The sequence below is a fragment of the Chaetura pelagica genome, unplaced genomic scaffold, assembly GCF_000747805.2.
Source record: "Chaetura pelagica isolate M959 unplaced genomic scaffold, ChaPel_1.0 scaffold34, whole genome shotgun sequence".
NCBI lineage: Eukaryota > Metazoa > Chordata > Aves > Apodiformes > Apodidae > Chaetura > Chaetura pelagica.
Genome location: NW_009952895.1, coordinates 255,282 through 282,914, shown reverse-complemented (window position 1 = coordinate 282,914; position 27,633 = coordinate 255,282).

Below are 27,633 nucleotides of genomic sequence, written 5' to 3'. Positions count from 1 at the left end.
CTCACCTGTCTCACAGTAAGACAATGTACAGAACTTGATACTACATGGTATTATCTGGGATTCTGGGATCTCTAATATGAGAGATCCTGAATATGAAAAAAAAAATTAATATTAAAAAATAAATATGTGAGTTTAAAAGGCACTTTGGCATTGCAAGGGGCAGAGCAGAGTGTTGAAGGACACATTGCTGCTGCCTATTCCATTTTGATGTTAAGTAACAAAAGCTCCAAAGGCAAAAATGAACTGACATCACTGTTCCTCTTGACATTTTAATTCTTCTTTTCCTAACGGATACTTAAAAAAAATCCTGGAGATGTTATTCAGGCTCTTTTGTTGGTGTTCAAAAAAATATAGATAATATCTCCGTAAATAGATTATTTCCCATCCGAGTATTAGTCCTGAAGTGTCATCTTAATCACACCAAAAGATTTGAAAAGTCTGTTTTACAGCAAATCTCACAACATATATTAGATAAAATAATTTAGAGAGCATTAAAACAGAGTGTGTCCCTTAGTCTTCCTCCTTGAGCCAGATACCTCAACCATTAGGCTACACTGTCATGCTAATACTACTTGCTTGATAACGGAAAGAAGCTTCAATTATTCTGCACAAAGTCAAAGTAGTTGATTAAAGGAAATTCAAAGATATCTACCTCCTGACATACAGGAATAGCTCATTTAGTGATGATTAGAAGAAAAATGAAAGTGGTAGGATTTATGGCATTGAAGGGCAGTAAAAAATGAATAAATCCACATCCTGCATGAGATTTCATTCCCGTCACTCCTGGCAATAATGACAGGCATAACAAATCTCAGTTTGCTGTTCTGAGAGGGATTAGGCATCTGACAGATGCAAAAGATCAGTTTTATCAAGAACAAGATGGTTTTGGAACTATTACAGAGGAAATCTTAGGCTCTTGGAGAACCTCTGCACCACAAGTCACGTTGCCTGCTGTTCTGCAGTTAAGGAGACACGGGAGAGGAGTGTCAGAGGGATGTGTGGGTGTCTCAGTTTGGGGTTAAAGTCTTAAATGCAAGAGTCAGACTTGACACTTTAATTTCCTTTATGGATTCAACCCTAAATAACTCCCTTTTATGATTAAGCTGTTCTGCTCAGAGGAATCTTGTTGCAAAGCAGTGAATTTGACATGGCATGCAGGTAGTAATCTACAGACGGGACTATCTCTCCTTGTCAAAGATGCTGCTGAATACATTTAAAAAAAGGAAAAAATGTTCCTTTAAAATGAAAAATCCAGTTTAGCTTCCTGCCATAAGGCAGTTTATTGGTCCTTCAGAATTAATTTATATATATATATATGTGGAGGGAAGGAAGGAAGGAAGGAAGGAAGGAAGGAAGGAAGGAAGGAAGGAGGGAAGGAGGGAAGGAGGGAAGGAAGGAAGGAAGGAAGGAAGGAAGGAAGGAAGGAAGGAAGGAAGGAAGGAAGGAAGGAAGGAAGGAAGGAAGGAAGGAAGGAAGGAAGGAAGGAAGGAAACATTCTCCCCTGTCGGTGTCTCTCCCACCCTCCAGTCCTGCATTTAGGATTTCTGGGTATTTTGAAGAGACTTGAATGTTTTTATGAGACCTGTGTTTTGTCATGCATTCTGTTATTTTTTTGTTGTTGTTGTTGTGGCTGCAATTTATTGTAATGATATTCCAATATCACTGACTTGGAGTCTGAAGGCCAGAATGTAGGTGGGATCAGCTACTCCATATTCAGAATGACAAAGTTATTATTAAAGTTAAGAGCAGACTTGTTTACCACAGAAGCCAAACTAGGATCAGAATGTAAAATGCCACTGGATGTACCATACTTGGCAACCTGCTTAAGAAAAAAATAATACAGCCACCTGCTTGGAGTATAAAATTATCGTCATCAATTGTCACTACTAAAAAACAGCTATCTGGAAGTGGAAATGTAAACCAAAGTGGCTGAAGTCTACTTTAAACACATGACAGAGAGGACATGGATATAATACAATCACACTATAAAGTCAGTATCTATCTGCAGGAACATTTGCTGTTTACTCTAATTTCCACAGGCCTCTTGCAGACTTCTCATTTTGAAATGGAGATTTGCATAGGTTTTCTTATGCAGAAGGTTTGTGAAATAAATGTTGTAAAGCAGCAGAGGAGCTAACAGGACAGCCAAATGTAAGCATATACGTACAGAGAACAAGCACGAGAATTTATGTTGCCATTAAAATTATGCAGAGCAGCTAAGATTTTTTAATAGACACTCACAAACTTTACCTCAAGAGAAAGCAATGAAGTAGGAAAGCTGGGGAGGGGCTTTTCACCATAGAGGGCAGTGATAGGACAAGGGGTAATGATTTTAAACTGAAAGAGAGGATGTTTATATAGATGTCAGGGTACCTACCATGAGGGTAGGAAGGTGCTGGAACAGGTTGCCCAGGGAAGCTGTGGAAGCCCCCTCTCTGGCAGTGTTCAAGGGCAGGTTGGATGAGGCTTGTGCAGCTTGGTCTGGTGGGAGGTGGCTCTGCTCATAGCAGGGAGGTTGGAACCTGATGATCTTTCAGGTCCCTTCCAACCTTATCCATTGTGAGCTTCTCTAAGTTTTTTTGACTTATTACTTCCTAAATATATGGTCCATGAAATGTATTAAGGAGTTGAAGGCATAAGTTCTGGTGATTTAAATTCATAAAGTTCTAGGAAAAGAAAGACATCTGTGCTGATTTTAATCATCTAAGGATCTGCCTCACACAGAGATGCCAAGTTTCCCTCTTCACGCTGCTGTCATAGGTCACATAACAGGAGAGAAGCTGACCTTCCCACAAAAATCAGATTATACAAGGAAGCTGATCTGAGCTGACATGATTTGATTTGGGTTAGAAGATTAATCCAGACTTCAGCTGCCAGAGGCTTTTAGATAAATAGCACTTAGCCCACTTATATAGAATAGATTTATTTTTTTTTTTTTTTCAAAGGAGGGATTATTAATTAGAACAGCAGTAACTGGAAGTGTAAGAACTCTGCAAAGAATGTGACAAAGGCTATGGAATGCTGCTGTCTTCAGAGATTATTGTATTGATGTTTGAAATGGGATATGTGTTTCTGTGATCTGGTTAGGGAGTGTTACTTGTGGCTTCTCTGGTGAGGAAAAAAATGTAGTACCTAAAAGCACTGAGGAGAAAACAAAGTAATAGTCTAGCCTGCTTCAAAAGGATGGTAGACACAAAGGTTTTGAAATTATTTCAAATGCCAGTCCTGACCTGAGGCTGAGTAAAACCTTAATCCAAGACAAACATTGTGACAACTTAACATTTCAGTACACCGGATGGGTGACATAAGTTTCATGTTGCCAGCAGTCAGATGTGCTCCTTCTACATGCATTTCATAGAATCATAGAATGGTTTGATTTTGAAGGGGCCTTAAAGATCATCTTGTTCCAGCTCCCCTGCCATGGGCAGAGACACCTCCCACCAGACCAGGCTGCTCCAAGCCCCATCCAACCTGCCCTTCAACACTTCCAGGGACGGGGCAGCCACAGCTTCTCTGGGCAACCTGGGCCAGGGTCTCACTGCCCTCACAGAAAAGAATTTCTTGCTAATATCCAAACTAAATCTCCCCTCCTTTAGTTTTGATCCCCTTGTCCTCTTACTATATACACTGGTAAAAAGCCCCTCCCTAGCTTTCCTGGAGCCCCTTCAGGCACTGGAAGATGCTCTAAGCTCTCCCTGGATCCTTCTCTTCTCCAGGCTGAAAAGCCCCAACTGTCCCAGCCTGTCCTCATAGGAGAGCTGCTCCAGATTCACCTCCCTGGCCCTGCTGGCTACTCTTCTTTTGATGCAGCCCAGGACATGGTTGGTTTCTGGGCTCCAGTACATGGTGCCGACTCATGTTGATCTTCTCGTCGACTATCACCCCAAAGTCCTTCTCCTCCAGACTGCTTTTGATCTGTTCTCCACCCAGTCTGTATTTGTGCTTGGGATTGTCCTGACCCAGGTGCAGGACCCTGCACTTGGCCTTGTTGAACTCCTTGCAGTTTGCATCATTCCACCTCTCCAGCCTGCCAAAGTCCCTCTGGGTGGCACCCCTTCCCTCCATTGTGTTAACCTCACCACACACTTTGGTGTAAAGGAGATCAGAGGGAAAGAACAAGACAGAGCCTAAACAGCTGTGACACAACCCCAGAGTGAACAGGAATGCACTGTTGATTGTAGCACCACAGTAAAGCTTTAAGGCTGCAATGACTGTCAGAGTCCACCATGTTAAACTGTAAACAAGCACAATCCCATTCATATATTATAAAAAGATACAGTGCAACAAAAAGTAATGCAGGAGCTTTGTTCCCCTTCATAACAAATTGCTTTTTCCAGTCTCAAACAGCAGATCTGTGGCAGGAAAAAAATAATTGGGTTTTCTAAAGCTCAGTTAACAGCCCATCCATAAATGCTGAATAACTAATTGATGTTATTTGGGAATTCCAGATGAGATTATCTTAAAACACAAAAAGATCAAATTACTGGCAATTTTTGTAAAACTGAGGACATTGAGATGTAGTTTCATTTTGTCCATGTTCAAGCGTGGAGCCTTAGGTAATAGTGAGTGCTCCCTGTGGAAAATCACTGGAGACAGGTGACACAAGGACAGGCAACCATCAAAAGTGTGTGTGATATGTAGGCAGATGTGAGTGCGTGAAATTGTCCAATAGAACTATCAGATTTCTTTCTAGATACTTTTTAATCCTTCCTAATACCTGAAACTGAACACAGACACTCAAATTGAATCACCACACTGAAATCATGCCCCTTAGCCAGGTGAGGTAATGCTCTGTATATACCTGTATGTACACACTGACACCATGGTTGGACAATTTTAATTTGTGTGTAGGTGTGAATAGAAGTTCCGTTGACTTCAAAGAGCTTTGCATAACCCACTGGTTGGAATTAATTAGGGATTTTCTCTCAGGCTCTCAGCAACCACTGGAAAAAGTCTGCAGAATCTTATAGCTACAAATCTTAGTCTTTAGACATTTGTATTTTAAACTCTTCAAGATACTTGATTGATTCACTGTCTGCCAGCCAGGAATGCTAGGTATCTATAAAGAGAAAATAATTTTGGAGTAAAAATTCCTTGAAGCCACACCTAGGCAGATGAAGAATCCCTCTAACACAATTTATTCTGTGAGTCTAAGAAGTGAGTCTCATGCTTTACTATCCAGGCCTTTTACTGAATGCACATGAATGGGTGTTGTCCAGCTCTTAGGACATCTGGTTCATTTGGAGAATCACAGAATGCCAGGTTGGAGGGGACCTCAAGGATCATCTGGTCCAACCTTTCTAGGTGCTACTCCAGTTGATATGAGATGGCTCAGCCCCTGTCAAGCTGGGACTTAAAACTGTCCAATGTGGGGGAATCTGCCACTTCCCTGGGAGACTGTTCTAATGTGTGACTGTCCTCATGGTGAAAAATGTACCTCTTGTGTCCAATCAGAATCTCCCCAGGAGAAACTTGAGCCCATCACCCCTTTTCCATTTTGGATAGGTTCTATCCCACTTACTTGTGTTGCTCATACTCTTTTTGCAATGATCATGAACAAAGAATTTACTTCAGTATATTCAAGTTATGTAACTGCATGTACTCCTTGCCATCTTAAACCTGCTCAAAATGTAATTACTCCTACTACTTCCTATGGGAAGGAAGGGAAGATTTCAATCCCTTTTGAATTGTGGCATAATTCCACCAACCAGTTCCTAAACTAGTGGTTTATTTAAACTCAGCTTTTATTTGCAGCGTTGAAGTAGATCTTTTTCTATCAGTTCAGTGTTCTCCTGAAGACTAAAAACTCATTAGCTACTGCAAAGGCAGAAATGCACAGTGTGCTGGGTTTTATTAATATCAAGGAAACTAATATCAATAGAACTTTCATGAGACCTATAAGCACAAAAGTTCCCCCCTTGGCAAAAAATAACTGGTGGCTTAATGGCAAGAATACAACGGAAGTCTGATATGTCTTGAACTTCTTTCAAAGAGGGCTCAGATGAGACTGACTCCTGGGTATGTCTGCAGCTGTGTTAGAACAAAAGTGGGTCAGGGAAAGGGGACAAAATAATGGAAGTAAAAATGACAAGAGACATTTTGTGAGCAAAAGCTGGAACACTGAGGAGGTATGATGGCTCAACTAAAAGTTTTCTGAAAACTCAATTCTTGCCCAATGGGTGAATCACTTTTGGAGAGAACAAGTTGCAAAGCTGAAATGTACTTTATCTGCATTATGGTTGCATATTGTGGATCCTTCAGAGGATCCTTCCTGGAAGAATTAATCTTTTTCATGCCTTTCAAGTTCAATACTAATTTTGTAGATAAAACTCTGTTGAAATATGTTTGCACATATCTGAGATACACACATATATATACACACACACATGTTCATGAGTGCTTGTCTGTGCATATACTTATATAAATATAGGCTATATATTTTTATTATCTATTGATAGAAAGATCTTGGATAAGAAATATGTAACAGCATTTCCTGTCCATAAGCCTATTTTCAACAGGTAATCCTATACATAATAATTCTTCTTGTAGAATAGAATTTCAGCCAGGTTTACTGCCCAAGTAAATTACATTTGGTACTTAGAATTTGCATGCAGAAGAAATATGAATTTTTTTTTTTTATTTTTGAGAAGTAATTCTATTGAAGAAAGTACATGATTTGTTTTGTTTAGTTGTTTTTTTTTTTTTTTTTTAAGTACATACCTTTAAGGCCAACCAAATTAAGTTTTTGGAAACTACTTTTGGAATGGCTGTTGAGTTATGACAAGCTCTTTCTGAAAGCTGTGGCAGACAGCCTCACACATTTTCTTCTTAAGATGGTTTATGATTAGAGCCTTGTCTGTAAATCAAGGAAAAAAGGTGACAATTTTCATGGGCTAGAGACAGTGAATATAATTGAGGTTCTCTGTGGTCTGCCAAGATAAATACATAGGTAGGAAAACTATTAAACTGCACATTTTCACTGTTAACAGTGATTTGACGTTTTCAAGCAATAGCAGATGAATGAAAACAGAAATCTGTGGTGTTCTTCACCATAAGAATAAGTTGAGAAGTAATAATAAGAGCTTTTCAGATCTCCTGCCTGATGTGTTTATAATAATATTCAGCTACTACCCAGTGTGCTTTTCATCAGCAAGCTTCAAAGTATTTTTCAAAGCAGGTAATCTTTAGAAAGGTTTGGAAAAAACTTCAGTTGAAACTTATTTTCATGTGGTTTTGCATAAGAAGGGAAAATAAACCAGTTTGGTTTCCACCAGTTTTCCCAGACATCAGGTAGATTTTTCATAGAAAGTACAAACTACATTTGAGTTTTACAGGCTGTGATGCTTTGTGTTGGCACAGCTCCACAACTGCCTGAAATGTTGATTGAGGAGGAATTTGCAACTTGGTTACTATTAATTTATCCAAAAAGATTGTATGGGAATAACTTGATTTCTAAAGCAATCAATATATACTTGTAATTAGGGTCTTTACATGTGTGATATCCTCTGCCTGTAGATCACAGTGATTCGTATAGGGAAGGGTAAGGGGGGCAATGTCCAGGTCATAAAACTGTTCAGAAGGTCATTGTCAGACCCATGGGTAAGAGGGGAATGCAGTTTTAAAAAATCAACTATGGAAGAGGCAAAATCACATCAGTCTTTAAGTGCTTCAGTACCTCCCAGTGCATGGACAGATTTAGTGGCAGGGTTATCCTGCCCTTTGAGAAATGCTGTTGCTTTATTTGAAGTCTGAATATTTTATTATTACATGTCAGGGAGCTGAAAGGTGAAAAGACCAAACTAAGGCCATTCACCAGGGTCCTGCCAGAAGCTTTTCACTGTCCAACCTGATAGCTAGAGGGCTATTGCCAAGCAAGAAGAAGGAACAAAAAATCCCACCTCTTTAAGAAAAAGGTTTTCATAAAAGAGATCTTTTGGTGTGATATGGATGCAGAACACAGTGCTTGGTGACCCCAGAGATGCCCTCTCCTCCTAAGATATATGACACTGTCTCTTACACTTGTCCTAATGGAATAAAGGACTATATTTCTGTGGAACTCTTGCAGTGCAGAGAGGAGATGTATAACTGATGGTGGCTTCAGTGCTGGCTATGTGCTGCAAATAGGAACTGAAATCTCCATATTAATTTCACAAAGGTCAGTGAGCAGATATCACTGCAATACATCCTTAAAGCCTGAGGGAGCTGATTCCATGTTGTATCATTTTACATTTATGTCAGTTTAACTTCTCCAAAATCAGGCTGACACTGAAATCAGTGGAGTTAGAAATGGCATAAAGCTGGAAGAAAGGGGTGAGTCATGCCTTTTTCTTTTCAAATATAAGAGCTGAGTGTTTACTGTGGTTTCAGCATGAAGCCAGAAGAAATGGGGAGATCTGGAGTGGGTTTTGATTACTTGTCTGAACCTGTTGCTCAGAAGGCACGAAGCCCTGCAAACCAAATCCAAAATCCAGTGTATGCACACATCCCATTTAACAAAACCTGCTGACTTTCACATAGCTTGAGCTGCAAAGTCACATTCATTTGACATTTTTTCCTTGATGAATTGTTTGCACAAATCTGCAAGTAGTCAGAGAGTGTTTGCAGGGAAGGATGGCTTCATAGAAATAATTCAATCACAACAGATTTCCCTAGTATAAAAAGCTGGTAAAAAGAAAACAAAGCCAAACCAAATATTCTGAAAACAAAAGTAATATTCTCTTCACTTATTTGTGATTTTACAAATTGATCAGAGGGTGGAATGTGAGCAGTCCTGCGGAGAAGGACTTGGGGGTGGGAGGAGATGAGAAGCTCAACACGAGCCGCCGGTGTGCGCTGGAGCCCAGAGGGGCAATTGTGTCCTGGGCTGCATCAAAAGAAGTGTGAGCAGCAGGGCCATGGAGGGGATTATACTCTGCTCCGGTGAGATCCCACCTGGAATACTGTGTACAGTTCTGGAAGCCTCAGCATAGGAAAGATACAGACCTGTTAGAGAGCGTCCAGAGGAGGGCCAAGAAGATGATCACACTGGAGCAGCTCTGCTATGAAGACAGGCTGAGAGAGTTGGAGCTGTTCAGTGTGGGGAAGAGAAGGCTTCAGGAAGACTGTAGAGCACCTTCCAGTACCTGAAGGTTACCCTTCCAGTGTCTTAGGTACCACTTCTCTGCCCTAGTGATAGGACAAGGGGTAATGGTTTTAAACTGAAAGAGGAGAGATTTAGGTTAGACATCAGGAAAAATTTCTTCACCCTGGGGATAGGAAGGCACTGGAATAGGTTGTTCAGGGAGGTTGTGGAAGCCCCATCCCTGGAGGTGTTCAAGGCCAGGTTGGATGAGGCTTGTGCAGCCTGGTCTAGTGGGAGGTGTCCCTGCTCATAGCAAGGAGGTTGGAACCTGATGATCTTTAAAGTCCCTTCCAACTTTAACCGTTCTATGATTTTCTGATCCTGTCAGGCAACTGCTCACCTTCAGTCTGAGCTCCTTCTGTAGATTGTTGTCTTTCTGAACTTGTGGTCAAGTTTCCAGCCTCTTTGCATTGAATTCACAGGTGTAGTGATGTGCAGCCAAACATGGCATTTCTTAGCAATGCAGCCCACAGGGATTGTTCCCTTATCAGTCATCCAGGTAGTGATTTAGGACTCGGTACCAGCAAGTACTGAGTCAATATCCCCCGCTATGAGTATTGCAGTACTACCCTATTACTTGGAGAGTGATGAAATTACAAGTCTTTTTTTTTTTTCACTCCCCTGAAATCCATCTGGTTCTGGCCTTTAAGCTGTGCAGTAAAAGTGTGTAAGTGCTGGCATGATATACCATACCCTCAGCCAATTTGTGGGCACCAAATGTGCTTTAAAGTTGTGTGCTACTTCTAACCATTGTAGTAAATCTGGGTCAATACAGGTAGAAACCCTCTATATCTTTAGGAAAAACAAAAACCCAACATCTTTTTTTCAGCCAATTTGTGGGCACTAAATGTGTTTTAAAGTTTGTGTGCTACTTTTAACCATTGCAGTAAATCTGGGTCAATACAGGTAGAAACCCCCTATGTCTTTCAGAAAAAAAACCACAAAACAACAACAAAAAAACTCCATCTTTTTGCATGGATGGATGGAAATTCTTAAAAGTGAGTTCCAATAAAAAACAACAACAACAAAACAACTTGTATGAAATTAACCTTCACCATCAAGCTTATTTATAGTCTTAGACTTCTAGTAACTGCCATCCTAAGATTGAAAAGTACTTCATAGGTGTATTTTCAGCACATAACTATATCAATACTCGTCACTGTTGTATAAAGGCAGAAACTGAGGAGCAAACCCTTCCTGAAGCCATAGAAGAAGCCAGGGGCAGAGGTGGTTAGAGAATCCAGAAGTGTCAAACCACAGTCCCACTTTTCCCTTTGAAAACACACAATGCACATGAAGAGGCCCAGCAGTACTGCCAGAGGAGTCACCTGAGAGCTCTGAAGGCTGGAGGTGTGGCTGGATTCTGTCTGGGACACAGAACTAGCTCATGTGAGAAATTTTTGCTCATTCAGACAATCCAATGAAAGACAAATAAGAACATTAAATAGGGAGTGTTTGGGGGAGCATAAACACATTGAGATGGCAAATGTAGAACTGAGTGTCCTGTAGTTATTTTTTAAAATAACTTTCACAATGGTGGCTTTAATCAACAGTTAAAACCCTTTAATAAACCCCTGAAGCTATGTCAGGTGATAATTCTCCAATATAAACTTACCCAGACTAGTGATCACACCATATATTAAAGATCATTAATTTAAATACACTGCAAAGTACAGAAGCTTAGATCCCACATTCCCTATGCAGTTAATCAAGAGAGAGAGGCTACGAGGGGAACACTGCAATGCAGAGCACCTAGGATTTTCTGAAGTGGATGAGTAGATTCAAAAACTACCTTGGAAACAGGAATGTACCCTTAAACAAGTGAAAAATGAAGATACAACACTGAAGGAAAATGGTTAATAAGTGAACTTGTGATACAAGGCCTGTGTTTCACACTTCAAATAGGAACAAAAAATAATAATAAAAATAACAACATCCCTCTACATTAAAAGAAAAATATAAGAAGAGAGAATTGGCAAAAAAAAGCCAAGTTAGTAAGAGGATGCCAGAAGCCTCATAGTTGTATGGCTTGTGCACTCCCTTTGTAGGAACACTTGGGAACAGATCTCTTCCAAAGTTTTCCTCGCAGGAAATCAGGAAGAGAGAAGCCCTTCATACAGGCTGGGGGAGCTGGGGTTGTTTAGTCTGGAGAAGAGGAGACTCAGGGAGTCTCTGAAGGAAGGTTGCAGTCAGGTGGGGACTGGGCTCTTCTCCCAGGCAACTAGTCACAGGACGAGAGGGCCTGGCCTGAAATTGCACCTGGGGAGGCTTAGGTTGGTTATTAGGAAGCACTTCCTCGTGGAAAAGGTGATCGAACATTGGGAGGGACTGCCCAGGGAAGCGGTGTCACCACCCCTGGTGGTATTTAAGGAAAGACTGGATGTGGCACTTAGTGACATGGTCTAGCTGATCTGATAGTGTCGGTCATAGGCTGGACTTGATGATCTCAGAGGTCTTTTCCAGCCTTGGTGATTCTGTGATTCACGGAGATGGACTGCTAAAGGAGATGGCCCTTGACTGTGACAGATTTTGCCTGGAAGCAGAGGATAAATGCAAGACACAGGCAGGGAAAGTACTTGAGAATAAATTATATTGCTCTTGGTGGCCTTTTTTACTTCTAAATTCTCAGATGGTTTCCTGTTTTATCTCATATTACCCAGAAATATAGAACTATGTGGCTGGAACAGCCAAAAATCATACAATTTTTCTCCTTTTTTAAAAGTAATTTCAATTGTTCTTGTCATTCCTAAGAGATGTTCGTGTAACCTGTTCATAATGATGTCCCATGCTGGCAACTCTGTGCTGTCCTAGTCAATATATCCCTGTGTATCACAGCTCTTAGTCTCTTTTTGCTCCTAATATTTAACCTGAATTTTCCTTGCTTTAATTAAACACATTACTTTGTTCTACCTTTCAAGGACATATAATAGAGAAAATCTATTTTCTCTTTGCTGAATTAGCCCCATCCAGGGGGTGATTCTACGATGACTGTGGTCTATAAACAACACTGGACTATTTTAAAGTACTGTCAGTATCTAAAATTTATCTTCAGACAGACTAGAGTTCAGGGCAATTCCCTCTTTCCCCCCCCCTGTATCTTTGGCAAATAATATTATTGGCATCTTTGGCATGTAAATGTCAAAATTGGCACTGTAAGATGTGCCTCTGAGGCAATAAGAACAAAATCACTGTGTGTGATTCTCACCTGTCTGCACTCTTGGTTTTTATGACATTACCACAATCCTCAGTTTATTTCTCCGAGTCTGATTTTTTTTTATCCCTTGTTATATGCCAAATCCCTTCCTCCCTGCTGCTGCTGGTTCACACAGTGCTGAGAGATCTTGGAGTGTCTGCAACACTTCCTATGTGAATAGAGAATAAAATGCCAATTTGTAGGGCTGAGCTTTTCCACGTTTGTTTTTTTTTCAAAGCAAAGTTTGTTTGCTCACAGTCCCTGTGAAACCAAGTAGAGCTGAAAATGTTCACAGAATGAATTTCCCAGTTTTGTTCCAGTTCTTCTCTTTATGAGGTTGCTTTTGTTTCTTTTTTCTTTTGGCTTTATTTCTCTTCCTAGCTCTTCATGAGCAATGCTGCACAAAATTCGTGGTGGCACAAGAAGTTCCTCCATGTCATTCATGTCACATGAGCTCTGTAGTGCAGGATGGAAGCTACTCGGAAGTTGTAGTGCAGCATGCAAGCTGCTGCTGCTTGCCTTTTGGAGGTTGGCCTGCTCCATGGGGGTCCCTGCTTGCCTGTGGTACCTGTTTGCCGGTGGTTCCCACCTGTGGGAGATGTTCGTGGCGCCAGTGAACAGGCCCAAACGGATCCTTCAGTGAAGCACAGTTTATTTACACTCTTGCAAGAATGGGTGACCTAAACGAGTAGGCTCACCCAAAGTAAGGTGAATAACGGTGTATTCCCAATGCAAAGTTCCCTCCCCTGCTTCCCCACTGGCTGGGTAGTCCAGGGTTTACAGCCTATCCAATGCTTCTAATTATCCTGTAAGTTTCCCACCCCTGTTTACACGTTCCATTTTAGCAGGTTACTTTTTACCTTTTAAGATATAATTCTGAACTTTCTTGCCCCCTTGCCTGTCCTCCCAGTTACCAAAATGATCTATACGTACTGGTGTCATCCTGCCCCGAGGAGCAAGACAGAAGTGGCTTTGTCAGGTCTGATCTTGGTCATAGATCCTGCTCCGTGTTTGGATCCCCCAGATGGAGCCCAATTCAGTCCCTCAGTTTCTTGGACTGTAAACCACCCCAGGTGTCATTGGAATGTGCAGATATCTCACTTCTCTCTTAAACAAACTATATTCCTCACACTAGGGTAGATATAAAAAAAAAAACAACAACCCAACAATACGCTTCTGACACAAGGATGCAAAAACAGCACTACATTTCATTTCTAACATGCCTGCCTGGGGAACCTGCTTGCCTGCGATCCCTGCCTGCTGCCAACCACCTGCACTGAGACTTCTTCCTGCCACCCGTGGGTTTTAAGACCAGGTTGCATGGAAAGTCATCTGCACCTAATATATAAACACCTAGGTCATCTCAGGAATAAAGTAAGGGATTGCATTTTGGTATCATTGCCTCCATAAGGCGTGCCTGCCCTGGCTTACCTCCACACAAACCGCGACCCTATACAGGAGAGGCATCGGGCATATCCCTCCTTCCTCTTCCCCTCTTAGATAATAAGAGTTAATCTTGGTATGTGAATAATAAGGTGCCCTAAGTTGTGTTAAATTCCCTAATAAACCGTTTCAAGTCATTAAGCTATTAATTTGCAGTCAGTCTACACTCGCAGGCTTGGTGGGAGGCGTGATTCAGTATCCACCTTAGAAGTCAGCTTGTGGGGGCTGCTCCTCTGAGAGGCGAGTGCCACGTGCAGACCCCTTGGTTCCACTAACAATTTTTTTCAGTGAGGAAGGTGAACTGTGTTTTAACATCCTAAAAAAAATTGTGCTGGTTCGTGACACCAGGTTAATGAAATTGAATGAGAGAACTGCAGAAACAAGCCAGGGAGAAAAAACAATTGCGGAGCCTGGTGGTCATGACCTTGCAAAAACTGTGTGTGTCCCCTCATCTCTGGGGAAAAAAAAATGAAGGTTCTGCAAGGGGAAATGGTCACAAATGCAGGGTCATGATGGAGAAACAAGTTTTATCACTTGACTTTTGGGGTGTAGGATGACATGGTCATGACATCTCACACTGCTACATGTTATTCCTCCACAGCAGGGAAGCAGCTGCAGGTTCCCCAGGGTAAGAGATGTACAGCTGTGTATCACAGAGTAGAAATGATATTTCACCTCATCTTTAGGCATTAGTTCACCAAGAGGCTTCTTTAAACAGCACAATATCAGTTTGGCAGCAAACCACTAAGATGCTTGGCATCACAATACATTCTGAAATTCCATTGCAAGGAAAGACTGCTAGATTTTTCCCCCTTCCTTTTCCAACAGGAAAAATGGTGCATTTTTGACTGTGCAAGTAGTTGCAGTGCAGCTGAAACTTTTCCTGTACCAAAGTGTGTGATACAGCCAACAAATCCCCATGGCTGTATTATAAATTAAGTGTTTTCTGTGGCTGTGAGAAGGATGAGAAGGCTGTGCTTGAGATTCAAGTACTCTCAGTGTAGTGTTGATAGCTCCCTCTCATGTGCCTGCAGTCACAGTGAATCAGTCATACTTTGTTAAACTCCATCCAGATGAAGATTGTGCTTACCTGTATCCCTGCTGAGACAGGTACTCCTCGTTTCAAGGCAGGCGTTACAACCCTCATCACAAAGGAGACAGCACTTGTCAGCAGAAATGGCATAATTGAACGAGAAATACTAATTTATACACTCTTGGTTAAAATGGGTGTGTACTGCAGTAACTCATCTGTGCTGACAGGTATCTCCTGCTCGCTGTTGCAATTGAAGATTCACTCGTATTGTGACGGGGAAGATCTACCTAAAAAAGGAGCTGGGATTAGGATTTAAAGAGCATACAAACTTCTGGTTGGTTTCAGTCCCAGACATATTATTCACTTCAAAATCAAGCTGTGTTTTCATCTATATACTGGTCTTATATTAGCTCCTCTCCACTTACATCACCAGGAATGTATGATTTACAGCAGTTTCTTGAGAGGGAGATTACACAGAAGAGTAATGACAATTCCAGGAAAGCAACTTCCCTCCTGTGCTGCCTAAGACAGGGACCATAGTACTGACCTGTGACTCAAACAGTACAATGAGCACTGACTGTGCAAATTGATATCAATCCCACAAATAGCAATCATCATGTTTAGACTCTCATGATTTAGTTGTAACACAGTGAGGAAACATAATTATCAGAAAAGAAAAAGACTGTGCTAAACAGATAGCGTTGCTGCTTGATGAAACAGACATTTCTCCTGATGAAATGATCGATACATAAGTCTCCAAGTATTTAATACAGAGCTGCATATTTATGCAGAACACTTAGGGCCAATGTTGTATAAACAGCTACACAGTGAAAACCAGGAGCAGCATAACAGACTAACTATCAGTCAGTCCTCCCATGCTCTCCACTCACTCAGCTCCTCCCAGTGCAGGAGGATGGACTGCAGCAAAGACAGCAAAAGTTCACTGCAACACTCAGCCCAACACCCTTAGTTTCTCTTCCCCTGGTTCACCAGCCTCTAGAGATGGAGCAAAGGGGTTGCCAAAGGTGCTACTTTTCATTTCCACAGCTCTGCCAACCATCATAATTGGTAATATCCCTGTGAGCCCATTGGCTGTAGATGAAAGACACCTCATACTTTTAGGAGGCAAGAGAGCTTGGCTTTATCTCAGTGGGGAAAGATGGACAGATTTTAATGTTGAGAAATGGGCCACTAAATGCACAGACTTTCCTAGAAGTCATTTTGCTTCCTTCAACCAAGAGTACTATCTTTTTTTATTTTTTTTTTAATTTTTTTAATTATTCCTTCTTTTTTGCTGTGAAGAACTCAACAAATTCTGGTTTGTTTAGGTCGTTGTTTACTACTAAAACTTGTATCAAGTGAGGAGATGTTTCCTTGAAAATTACAGTGAGGGAGTGGAGTGAGAATTTTTGCTGGGGGATAGATGTAGCACATCATATGATTTGTGGAAAGAAAGGTCAACTATTGGAAGAGAATATGAAAGCTTAGATGAGTTGGAATAGCTGAAAGTGCATGTTAGTATTTCTTCACATATGATCCAGCAGTTGTGAAGAAGGCAAAAAGCAAAATGTTTCACTCTTGATTTGATATAATTGCTAACACACACATACACAAATAAAGTAATATGAAAATCACAGAATCATAGAATGGTTTGTGTTGGAAAGGACCTCAGATCTCATCTAGTTCCCGGCCACCTGCCACGAGCAGAGACACCTCCCACTAGACCAGGTTGCTCAGAGCCCCATCTAACCTGGCCTTGAACACTTCCAGGGATGGGGCAGCCACAACTTCCCTGGACAATCTGTTCCAGTGACTCACCACCCTCAAAGCAAATAATTTCTTCCTAATATCACATCTAAATCTTCCCTCTTTCTTCTTGAAACCATTACCACTCATCCTCTCACTACAAGCCCGTGTGAAAAGCCCCTCCCCAGCTTTCCTGGAGCCTCTCCAGGCACTGGAAGGCCACTATGAGATCTCCAAGAGACCTTCTCTTGTCCAGACTGAACAATCCTGGCTCTCTCAGCCTGTCTCCAGAGCAGGTGCCCCAATAACTCCATGTCCAGTAAACCGGTAAATATCAATGAAATATAAGAAATATAAGTAAAACCTTAGAAAATATGTAAAATAGTAGGTAATATGCATCTGCAGCATAGAGTCTACTTGTTCTTACAGCTCTTCTAATAGATGCAGATCTAATGAGCCTCCCTACCTGTCTTGGATTCTTTAGGTAAACTGTCTGAGTTTTAAGTTATTTTTTTAATGGACAAGAACAGATTTATATAATCTGTCTGTCTTTAGCAGGAACTGCAGTTTAAGGACAGATTTTATTGTTGTGTTCAGCAGTGTCTTCTTTGGACTCTGAATGGCACCAAGAAACAAGAAAGACAATAGCAAAAGAACCAGATTTTCTGAATTCTAAGACTAAAAAGAATGGAGTTAAACAAAGACAATAAAGAGAATAAAGAGTCTTACTTAGCTTATTGATGCTTTATTTCTTTCTGTAGACAAAATCAGAAATTATTTAAATAGATTTGTTCTAAATTGAAACATAGACTCAACATTTCTATTCAAAAACCCCCAACGAAGCAAAACCAAAAATTGCTTCAGGAACGTAAAATAAATTCAGGGATTATTTTTCTATATTCAGGAAAAAGAGCTAACCCACAGATGCAGGCTGGATGATGCATAGACACTCTATAACTAAGTTATGTAGAACTTTGAGAGTCCTTTGGAGGTAAGAGACTTTCCCTGCATAATGGAAATAATCAACCCTGCACTTGAATCATTTTCCTGCACTATAGTTCAGCAACTGATGACAACTTGGAATACTAGGATACTTGGAATGACCTTTGAAAATTCACTCCTTACATGTTAAACAGATGGGGTTTGAAAACTTGCTATTTTGGAAAACATTAGTTTAAGTAATTGCTTTACTATAACCTTGCCTTTATATTGAAACCTCATTTTTCCAATGAATATACATAGTGCAGCATTCCAGGTTATAAGAGAAATAGCTCTGTTTTCTCCCGTGTTTTCAAATGCCAAAATAAGTTGCAGAGAAAAGAAAAATTGCCTGAAGTATGATGAAAGCTACTTAATAGTCTGCTAGGAGGACAGATAGCTGTAGTGAAGAGAGAATATGCCAGATGTATTGGTTTAAAAAATTTATTTCCTGCTTAGCACAATTCTCACAGTAACACATACAAAAGGTCTGTCCTGAAAATGGAGTTGGGATTTCTGGGCTGTCTGTGTTTATACACTGCACCTACAGGCAGACTCATGCATGACAGTTTCTTCAGGTGAGGCCTTACTTAGCACTGTAGATCTGTAGAAAATCTCTGCATAGATTCAAAATTTCCAGTGTATTGATTAATCTCTGGAGCAGTATTCATCCCTATCACTCCTGGAATGAGTCCAGAGGAGGCCATGAATATGATCCAAGGGCTGGAGCAGCTCTGCTCTGGAGACAGGCTGGGAGAGTTGGGGTGTTCAGCTGGGAAAAGAGAAGGCTTCAGGGAGACCTTAGAGCATCTTCCAGTGCCTGAAGGGGCTCCAGGAAAGCTGGGGAGGGGCTTTTTACCAGGGTGTATAGTAAGAGGACAGGGGGTAACAGATCAAAACTGGAGGAGGGGAGATTTAGATTGGATATTAGGAAGAAATTCTTTGCTGTGAGGGTGGTGAGACACTGGAACAGGTTGCCCAGGGAAGCTGTAGCTGCCCCATCCCTGGAAGTGCTCAAGGGAAGGTTGGATGGGGCTCTGAGAATCCTGGTCTAGTGGAAGGTGACTCTGCCCATGCAGCACGGTTGGAACTAGATGACCTTCAAGGTCCCTTCCAACCCAAACCATTCCATGATTCTGTGATTCTATCCCCAGGACTGTGCTTTGCTTCTTTCCCTTCTCAAACGCTAACATCTCTTGTGCAAAAGGCAGAAGGAGGTTTTATTAATCAACCACAAAGTATATTAAAGAAAGCTGTCTAAGCGCCTAACTAACTTGTTTATACAAATGATCTGCTCCAGTGTAAGTGGGGAGGTCAGGAGTCCCATTTGTTGAGCTGTGCCATTTTATTGATGCGGCAGGATCCATCAGCAGCTGTAATTTGGTCATGGTCTGCTTTCCATTCCTCCGAAGGATAATCATTCTTGGGCTGTCAGATGCATCCCAGGGCACGTAGCATGTTTGATAGAGCACTACCCTTGTCATTAATCATGCACAGAGTTAAATTTCCTCTGTCAATACAGTAATCCTTTAGGGACAAGAATGTGTTATCAATTTTTATTGAAGAAATGACAACCAAAAAGTGGGTCAGTGTTAGGTTGCTTTAAAGCAGTTCCTTAAAATTAAAATGATACTGGCTAGCTAAATGTCATTACTCATAAATAATATGATTTAACTTTAACAATATTTTCCATATCCTGTTACAAACCAAGTCCCAAGTATTGACTTTTTTTTTTTTTTCCCTCTCAAAGTGCATCCCTTTCTCAGAGTGCAGTGTCACTTCAGGCAGGAAAAAGATGATTTTAAACATAATCCCATGACAAGATCATTGGCTATGGCAATAATAAAAAAATAAATCTCCAGGGTCTTGCAGGTTTTGGAAAACATTTTAGAAAAGCAGCTACTCTGGCAAGGACACTTAGAAATCCCCCAAACTTTTAGTCATTATTCAGAGTGTCAAACAAAAGCAAAGACTAAAATAAAACAATATCAAATATGTCAGGTATTTCAGCTTTACGTTCCTGTATTTAGTGTAGGAGTCAAAATGTTACGAAAAAATCAAATCAACTTCAACAACATCAAAGTTCAACTCGGAAAATTATGGATGATCAGTATTAACACGAAAAGATTTCTGAGGGAAGAGTCCTCTTTGATCTAGCAGACCAAAGCATCATGGCTGGGAGCTGAACGTAGACATTCAGAACAGAAATAAGGGAAGCATTTTTAATGATTGATGTAATTAACGATTGGAACATTATACTTGGAGCACAGTGGATTTTCATCACTTGACATTTTGGAATAATTTTCTCAGAGAAGGGTATTAGTACACTTACAAGTTTTTACGAGCTTGATGCAGGAGTCACGCTGGTGGGGAGGACAACATAATAGGCAGATGCAGTGTCTGTTAGAGGTCTGTTCACACATACAGATATCCTGGTACTAAACAAATGCATTAATTATTTTTCCTTGTCTATTCTGCTTATTACAGTGATAAGAACTGCTTTTTTTTTTTTTTTTTTTTTTTCCTTGCTGCCTTTAATTAACACAGCAACAGAAGAAGGGTGAATTCTATTTCATGATTCTAGTTCAATGAAGGAACTGTGGTAAGACAGTTCTCTGTATGTGCAGGGTTCTCTGGCACTAAAAATAGCAACTGCCATTTAGTACTGGTGATGATGATACACAAACCTTAAAGGATGTATGATTTGTGTCTAGGAAAGAGTAACTAGCTTGTAGGATAGATTTGGGAGACAGGCACATTAGTAATATGTTAGTAGTAATATGGCAAATGTCATCTGCAATAATTGAAGTCAGGGAGTGTGGATGTCATTCCAGCAAAGTCACTTTGAAAAATTGGATTTTTTTCTTAAAGAACAGTTAAATGGTGACGTTCTTTGCCTCTGAAGACCCTCTGCTGATCTTCCTGTGGAACACTGGAATAATCTCAGAATGCAATATTTTAATTTGCAGTCTGTGAATTTATGCACAGAAGAAACTGCGCGTGAAACAAAATATCATAGAATGCCAGGTTAGAAAGGACCTCAAGGATCACCCAGTCCAACCTTTCTAAGTACTACTGTAGTTGATATGAGATGGCTCAGCCCCCTGTCACGCCGAGACTTAAAACTGTAAATTTACCTCTTGTGTCCAATGGGAATCTCCCCAGGAGCAATTTGTGCCCATGACCCCTTGTCTTTTCCATGGGACTCCTTGTAAATAGGGAGTCTCTATCTTCTTGGGAGCCACCCTTTAAGTGCTGGAACACTGTAATATTTATTTTTATGTTCATTCTTTCTTACATTCTCTCTACTTTTGCACTGAGATACTAGTCGGTGCTAAAGAATTCCTACAGTCTCCACCAAAAAAGGACAGTTTAACCCTCCATGTAGCAGATTTCCCCATGTACAAGGCAATATGCATTTTCATCAGGTTAAGAAAACATTATAAATTGCTGAATTCAGGTTCAGTGTCACGAAACACAACCAATACATCATGGTTACATAGTTACATATCTAAAAGAGCTTCACCTATCACAGAGACCAGGAAATTTTCAGCATTCCCTGCACATGGACCAGAAACAGACTAGGATCCTGTGTGGATCTGCTTATTTTTGGGGAAAGATTTTTTTTGTTTCTTAGTTGCCCCTGGAAACTGTTACTGAACCAGAAGTACATGAGAGTGTCACAGACTTGAACTGTTTCCTCCTCACAGATTTCAGTTTCATAGAGTGAGAAATAACTTTGCCTGTCAATCTCAGGGATGAGCAGGATTAGATTGATGCCTCTTTGCTTTCCACTAGAGAGTGACCTTAATTCATATCTTCTATTTATTTTAATACATTGTATTATTTACTGCACTGCCTCAGTATAGTATTTTTTAAATCTTTCTGAAAGAAGCCTTTACATGAGTAGCAGTGATGTTTATCCTGGGACTGCTGCCAGAGAACAAGCAGTGCATGGCTTGAACAATGAGTCTGGATTATGCAGTACTTACTGCTTTTCTATTTTATCTCTTCCACACAATAGACAGAAGCTTTCATCTGTTATAAAGTACAGTACTGTTTTCTCCACGTGATACTTTTCTGCCTTACTAGAATTCTTTCCTAACCCACCCTGTCATTTGGGGTTTGAGTCTTCCTTTATGCATCTACACATCTTTTTTGATAATAGAATACAAATATTTTACTATTTTCTTGACATCCCATGTTCTGCTAATATTTTAAGAATGTCACACCCCATTTAAATGTCAGGATGAAGACATCTTGTGTAATCTCTTTTTCCTGTAAGTGCTTCTGACTTCTTTTTTGTCTGTATAATTCTGTCTTGCAAGGAGCCTTTTGCAAACTAATGTTCTTAAGAACACTGTGGATGAGTACAGCTTACCTGTGGCATGAGAAAGAAATGAGACTGGCAGTGAGTGAGGAGCTGAGGAAGGGAGATACTGGGAAGACAAAGAAGTAATCTGACTAGAGTGAAGCAGTCTAAAAGCTCAAAGCTGAAATGTGGGATAATGAATTAGAAATGAGTCATATGTGGATCTTCTAAGTAAGCTGAATTCTGGTGAGAGCTGCCTTCTGAAGAAGTTGTCTGAAAAGGATGCTAGGACTAGAAAAGAGCAAGTTTTTCTCCATCATTGGGCCTAGGAAGGTCTTGGGATGCAAGTGCATTCAGTTTGTCTCTTGGTGATTTGTATCTGTGAGACATTGATCAGGAACAATCAATTAATTTTATATGAGGTCACCTTCAAGTCGTAATTGGTGGTGGTTGGTTGCATCTTACTGCACAGACTCGTATCTCTTAGGGAATGCTCAACCTTTGTCCAGGTACACAGAAATAGGAACAAAGTGAATAGCAACAACAACAATAATAATAGTAGTAATAATAGTAATAATAATATTTGACTTTACCCAGGAGGAGCTTTTGGAGAACCGTTACTGACTGTGATAAAGATGTATGCTGCACAGCAGCTGCACCCTTTATTGTCCAGCAGGACCTATGAAAATGTTTCAAGGTGATCCCAAACAGTGAAATGAAGATGCAAACGAGGTCAGATGTCACATGCACACCAAACTTTATTAGAAGTAACACAACATAGTCCCTAGAGTGGATAGGACAGGGAGGAAAACAGAGACAGAAAAGTAAGGAGAAAGCAGAGATATGGAGGACAGCAAGTGAGAGAACATTTACCACAGAAAAGCAAGGAGAAAGCAGAGATATGGAGGACAGCAAGTGAGAGAACATTTACCACAATGGTCCAGTGATGTCATCAGTGGGGAAGTGCTTCCCTGCACCCATAGTGTCCCAGATTTTATACAGTTCTTGCCCACTGCACCCCCACTTTTCTCCCTGTACAGGGGAGAAAATCCTTCTATCCTCTCCATGCTTTTCTGAGATAGGAGGGGGGGTATGTCCTGCAGATAGTTTTTGTTTGGCTAATTAATGAGATCAGCCATTGCAAAGCAGGAGGTTGTGACAACTGGCACCACAGGATTAGTTTATTGCAGAAGAAGTTCAGTCCTAGGAGGCAGCTTGAGACTGGCATTCTATCTTTTCCTGCTGAGTCAGTGGTTTTCCTGAAATCTCAAGGCCTGATTATCACTGGATATTCTCCTCCCAGCACCAGCTGTAGAACTCCTTTGTCTCCTACCTCAGCATGTCCCACACTAAACTCCCCAGTTCTTCAGGTACACATTGCAGGGGGGAGTAAAATGGTTTGGTGGGCTGCTCAGACATCTCTTTAGTCCATCAACAAATCCTGTTTCACTCTCAGATGTCTCAAGACAAACAAGTGAGTGTCTAAGTACATCAGTTATCTCTTGGATTGTTCAAGACAAGCCTGAATGTCACAGGAGCAAAGTTCAGATAGACAACAAAGTTGTTGCTATGTGAAAGAAAAGTGATTCCATAAGGATGCATAAACATATGTAATAAATTGTGCAGCAAGAGACCAGAACCAAAATTCATGGCTTAGACTTAGTAGGATACTGATTTTACAAAGCTTAAAACAAATGGCTTCTTTGTTTTTATTTGAATTAAAGGAAGAACAACAATATTGCAGTGAGAAATGGCACAGCCCTGCAGTTTGTAAATACCCATTAATGGAATGATAAGGTATTATTCATTTTTATTTCTTCTGGTTTTACTTCTTCCTTCTGTTTTGGTAGGAAAGGAATCAATCTAACAATGTAAATTAATTCTACATTTACCTGAAATAATTCACCAATGTGATTTTTAATCCTAGAATTAAGTATAACTTGCAGGTAGGAGTTACAGGAAGTGTATTTCTGTGTGTAAATGTGTACTGTATAAATTATTAACTACTTTATGAGTCAAAATAATCAAAAGCCACAAATTAACACAAAAAGGTCTAAAAGCAGAAATATTTGATACTTCCTATTCTTGTGCACCTTTCATCACCTTGCAGTGGTTTGAGAGAATTACTCAAGCGGGATCATTTATTGCACCTGGAATCAGAGAATCATGAAATCATTAAGGTTGGAAGAGACCTTCAAGATCATCGAGTTGAACCATTAACCAAGTCCAGCACTAAGCCATGTCCCTAAGTGCCACATCTACACAACTTTTAAACACATCTGGGATGGTGACTCAGCCACCTCCCTGGGCAGCCTGTTCCAATGTCTGACAATCCTGTATTGAAAATGTTCTTCCCAATGTCTAGTCTAAACCTCCCTTGGCACAGCTTGAGGCCATTTCCTCTTGTTCTATCATGAGTTACTTGTGAGAAGTGACCAGTGCCTGCCTCTTTACAACATCCTTTCAGGTAGTTGTAGAGGGTTATGGGGTCTCCTCTCAGCCTCCTTTTCTTCAGTCTGAAGTTCCCTCAGCTGCTCCTCATAAGACTTGTGCTCAAGGTCCTTCACCAGCTTCTTTGCCTTTCTCTGAACATGCTCCAGCACCTCCGTATCTTTCTTGTCTTGAGGTGCCCAAAACTGGACATAGATTTGAGGTGTGGCCTCACCAGTGCAGAGTACAGAGGGACCATCACCTCCCTGGTTCAGTTTCTATAATTCCAAATAGAACGAAGTCAAGGTTTCCTCTTCTAACTTACCCACTTTTCAGTTTCCAGCCATTAAGTGTTTTTTGTAGTCCACAGTCCACACACTTTTATCACAGAATCTGAAAAAAAAAACCTATACAGGCTGGGTTGGTTGGACAGCAGAGGGGCTTTGGAATGTGACACCATCCTCAAAGCAGTATCTGTTTCAGACAGCTTTACTCTCAAATGTAGGGACAAGGGAAAGGACTGGCTAAAGCCTGGACATTGAGCTCTTTTCTCTTTTTCTCTTTATGGTTGCTAAGAAATGTCAATAGTACAGCAAAGTTTTCAAAGCAAGGGGCTTTCAAGCAAAATTTTCATCACCAGAAATCATTATTACCTCAGCTACCATGGTGAACAGTATTACTGCAAAAGCAGCTGTAAAAGAAAAGAATAAGTTGCCCTAAAGACAGGAACCAAACCTTACAATCCCCCCATCATATGCAGGATTATCATCTACATAAATATCCTACAGGGAAGCACTCAGTCTGATCACATTTTATGGGTATGCACCATATGGATGAAGAGGAAATGTCTACGTTGACAAAAGAAACCACTGAACAAACAACATTTTATCTCTGGGGCCCAAAGTTAGACAAATTTACATAAGAAATGAGCTACACATTTTAAGAAGAAGGTCAATTAACCATTTTGAAAGTTTATCTAAGAACATGATCAGTTCCATCAGTTAAAGTCTCCAAATTGAGATTGGAAGCCTTTTAAAGAGATATTAGCTAGTTTAATCAGAAGGTTTTAGGGAATTAATACAGGCATCACTGGAGAAAATGAAATGAGCAGAGTATTCTGGCTTTGGAGGCTATAAATACATGAAAAAAGGCTTAATGATAGTGGATGATTGATCAAACAAGACTCCTGTGGATATGGAAAAATGACCCCAAAAGCTAATTGCAAGCATAAAATAATCATGTAGCTCTTGCCAAATATTTGCCTAAGTGGTGTCTTTGCTTTGGAAACACTGCATCGACATCTCCTCACTGTGCTGTCTTTTCCAGTTCATAAATAACCACTCATTAGCTATAAAAATAAGGATAAATTAACAAAAAAATTAATCAGAATGCATATCTGAACACACTCGGACAGAATGTGTGGGCTGTAGATTTCCATGTTTGCGTGTCCCTAGCTGTGATGAATGGTGCAAGTGAATCTGGGTTTGAAAGTTCCCTGATGTAAGCATGCAGTAATATTTGAGCCTATATGAGACCATCCAGAACTATCTAATCCATAAACTGTGCTGGAAACACAATAATCAAGCTGCCACAAGGGTTTCAGATTTCAGTTTCTACTATATTTTGCCATGCCCTATTTAGTAACATTTTCGTGTTTCATATCCAAAACCTGATTCATTTATTTTTATATTCATTTATTTCCTTGCCAATGCAGGGGGATTGGAACTAGATGATCTTTAAGGTCCCTTCCAACCCAATCCATTCTATGATTCTATGATATTTCTTTTTGAACTTAGTACTTCTAGAGAGCAATTTCTGATACATGCTAACAGACTAATGCGTTTGGACATGGAAACTGTATTCCTCCTCCGGTATTGTAACAGATGCATGACATAAAGCTCTATAAATGTCATCCAAGTCTCAGAGGATTAGCTCCTCTGGTTTCTTGAGCCTATCTTTGTGCCTGAAAGAAAGTCAAATTAAGATTGCCAGAAGTGATATGTACAAAGAAAGCAAAGAAACTGGCAGGGTCAATAGTTTCACCCATAAAATGTGTGTGAGCATTCAGGAACACTTTGTAATACTCATATAGCAGCACTTTGGTTTTTGGATCAAGCTCAGAGCTGCTTTTGTGTTCTTAGGGATCTGAATGTTTGCTTGAGCCTGTCTCACACTTTGGCTAAGCTACCAGTTTTCCCTGTGGTCCACTCTGATATCTCTCATATTTCTCAGCACCAGATGCCTCCTTGTTCAGATTTCCTAATTCCTCTGTTTCATGGTATCCTGGAAGATCTTATCCAAACTCTTCTCATAGCTTTAGATGTTTCCAGTTCTTAGATCACCCAGTCAGATTCCTATATACCACAGACCACTCAATGTCCTTCAGTTATTTTCTGACTGAGAGCAATCACTTTTAAATCCTTAACCTTGCCCAATTGTGAGAATTTCAGGAGACTTAAAAGTTATCACTGGTTTTGTAGTTTGTTGCAATTATTTTTCATGTGAAGGATTTGTGGGTTTTTTTGTTGTGTTTTTTGTTTGTTTTTTTTTAAATTGCATTAGTCTATTTATAAATTCCATACATCACACCTGATTAAGGGTCCTTCAATACCTTGCATTTTCTTCAGTGAGAGTATTTATGTGCTCTAATGAAGTCACCTCTCTGTCTCCCAGTGAAAAAAAACCAGACAGACTGAACTTAGTACATTTATCACTCTATGGCATTTCCCAAGTATTCAAAACCCTTTGCCTGTGCCTCCTCTCTGTGCATTTTTCATCTCTATAATATCCTACTAAAACCACACTCCCTGAGAGCAAAGTTCTCCAGTACTGGGCTGACAGATGCCACATGCAAAACTACCGTTCACTTTCATTTTTTACCAACTACTCTGCTTTATACAACAGGAGTCCCAGTCACATCGCTGCACAAAAAGCTGGATTTTCTTGTCTACTGTAACTCTTAACTCCTTATAACTAATTATCAATTCCCAGCATTGCAGTTCTGCATAACTGGCAATCATTGTTCCACGGTCTCTAATGCTTTACTCAGCTGTGTTCACACATACTTCATTTGAGAGATGCAAAGTTACCAAGTAAAACAAACTTCTTTGTGTGATTGGTCCACGTGTCACACCCTCAGACCTTGTGGAGATGCCACAGATCTACTGTGCTGTTTGAAATGGCTCCAGATGGCAAGTGTTCAGCAACAGACTCAAGGCTCTCACATATAGGCATCTACATTTAGATGTATCAGAGTCTGCAAGCTGACTCCCCCCCCAAAATGTTCATGTTTCTCCTCAACCAGGAGGAGTACTAAACCATACAATGATAAAAATAGCAGGAACTTTTGGCCTAATTCTGGTTGCAGCCTGATTTTG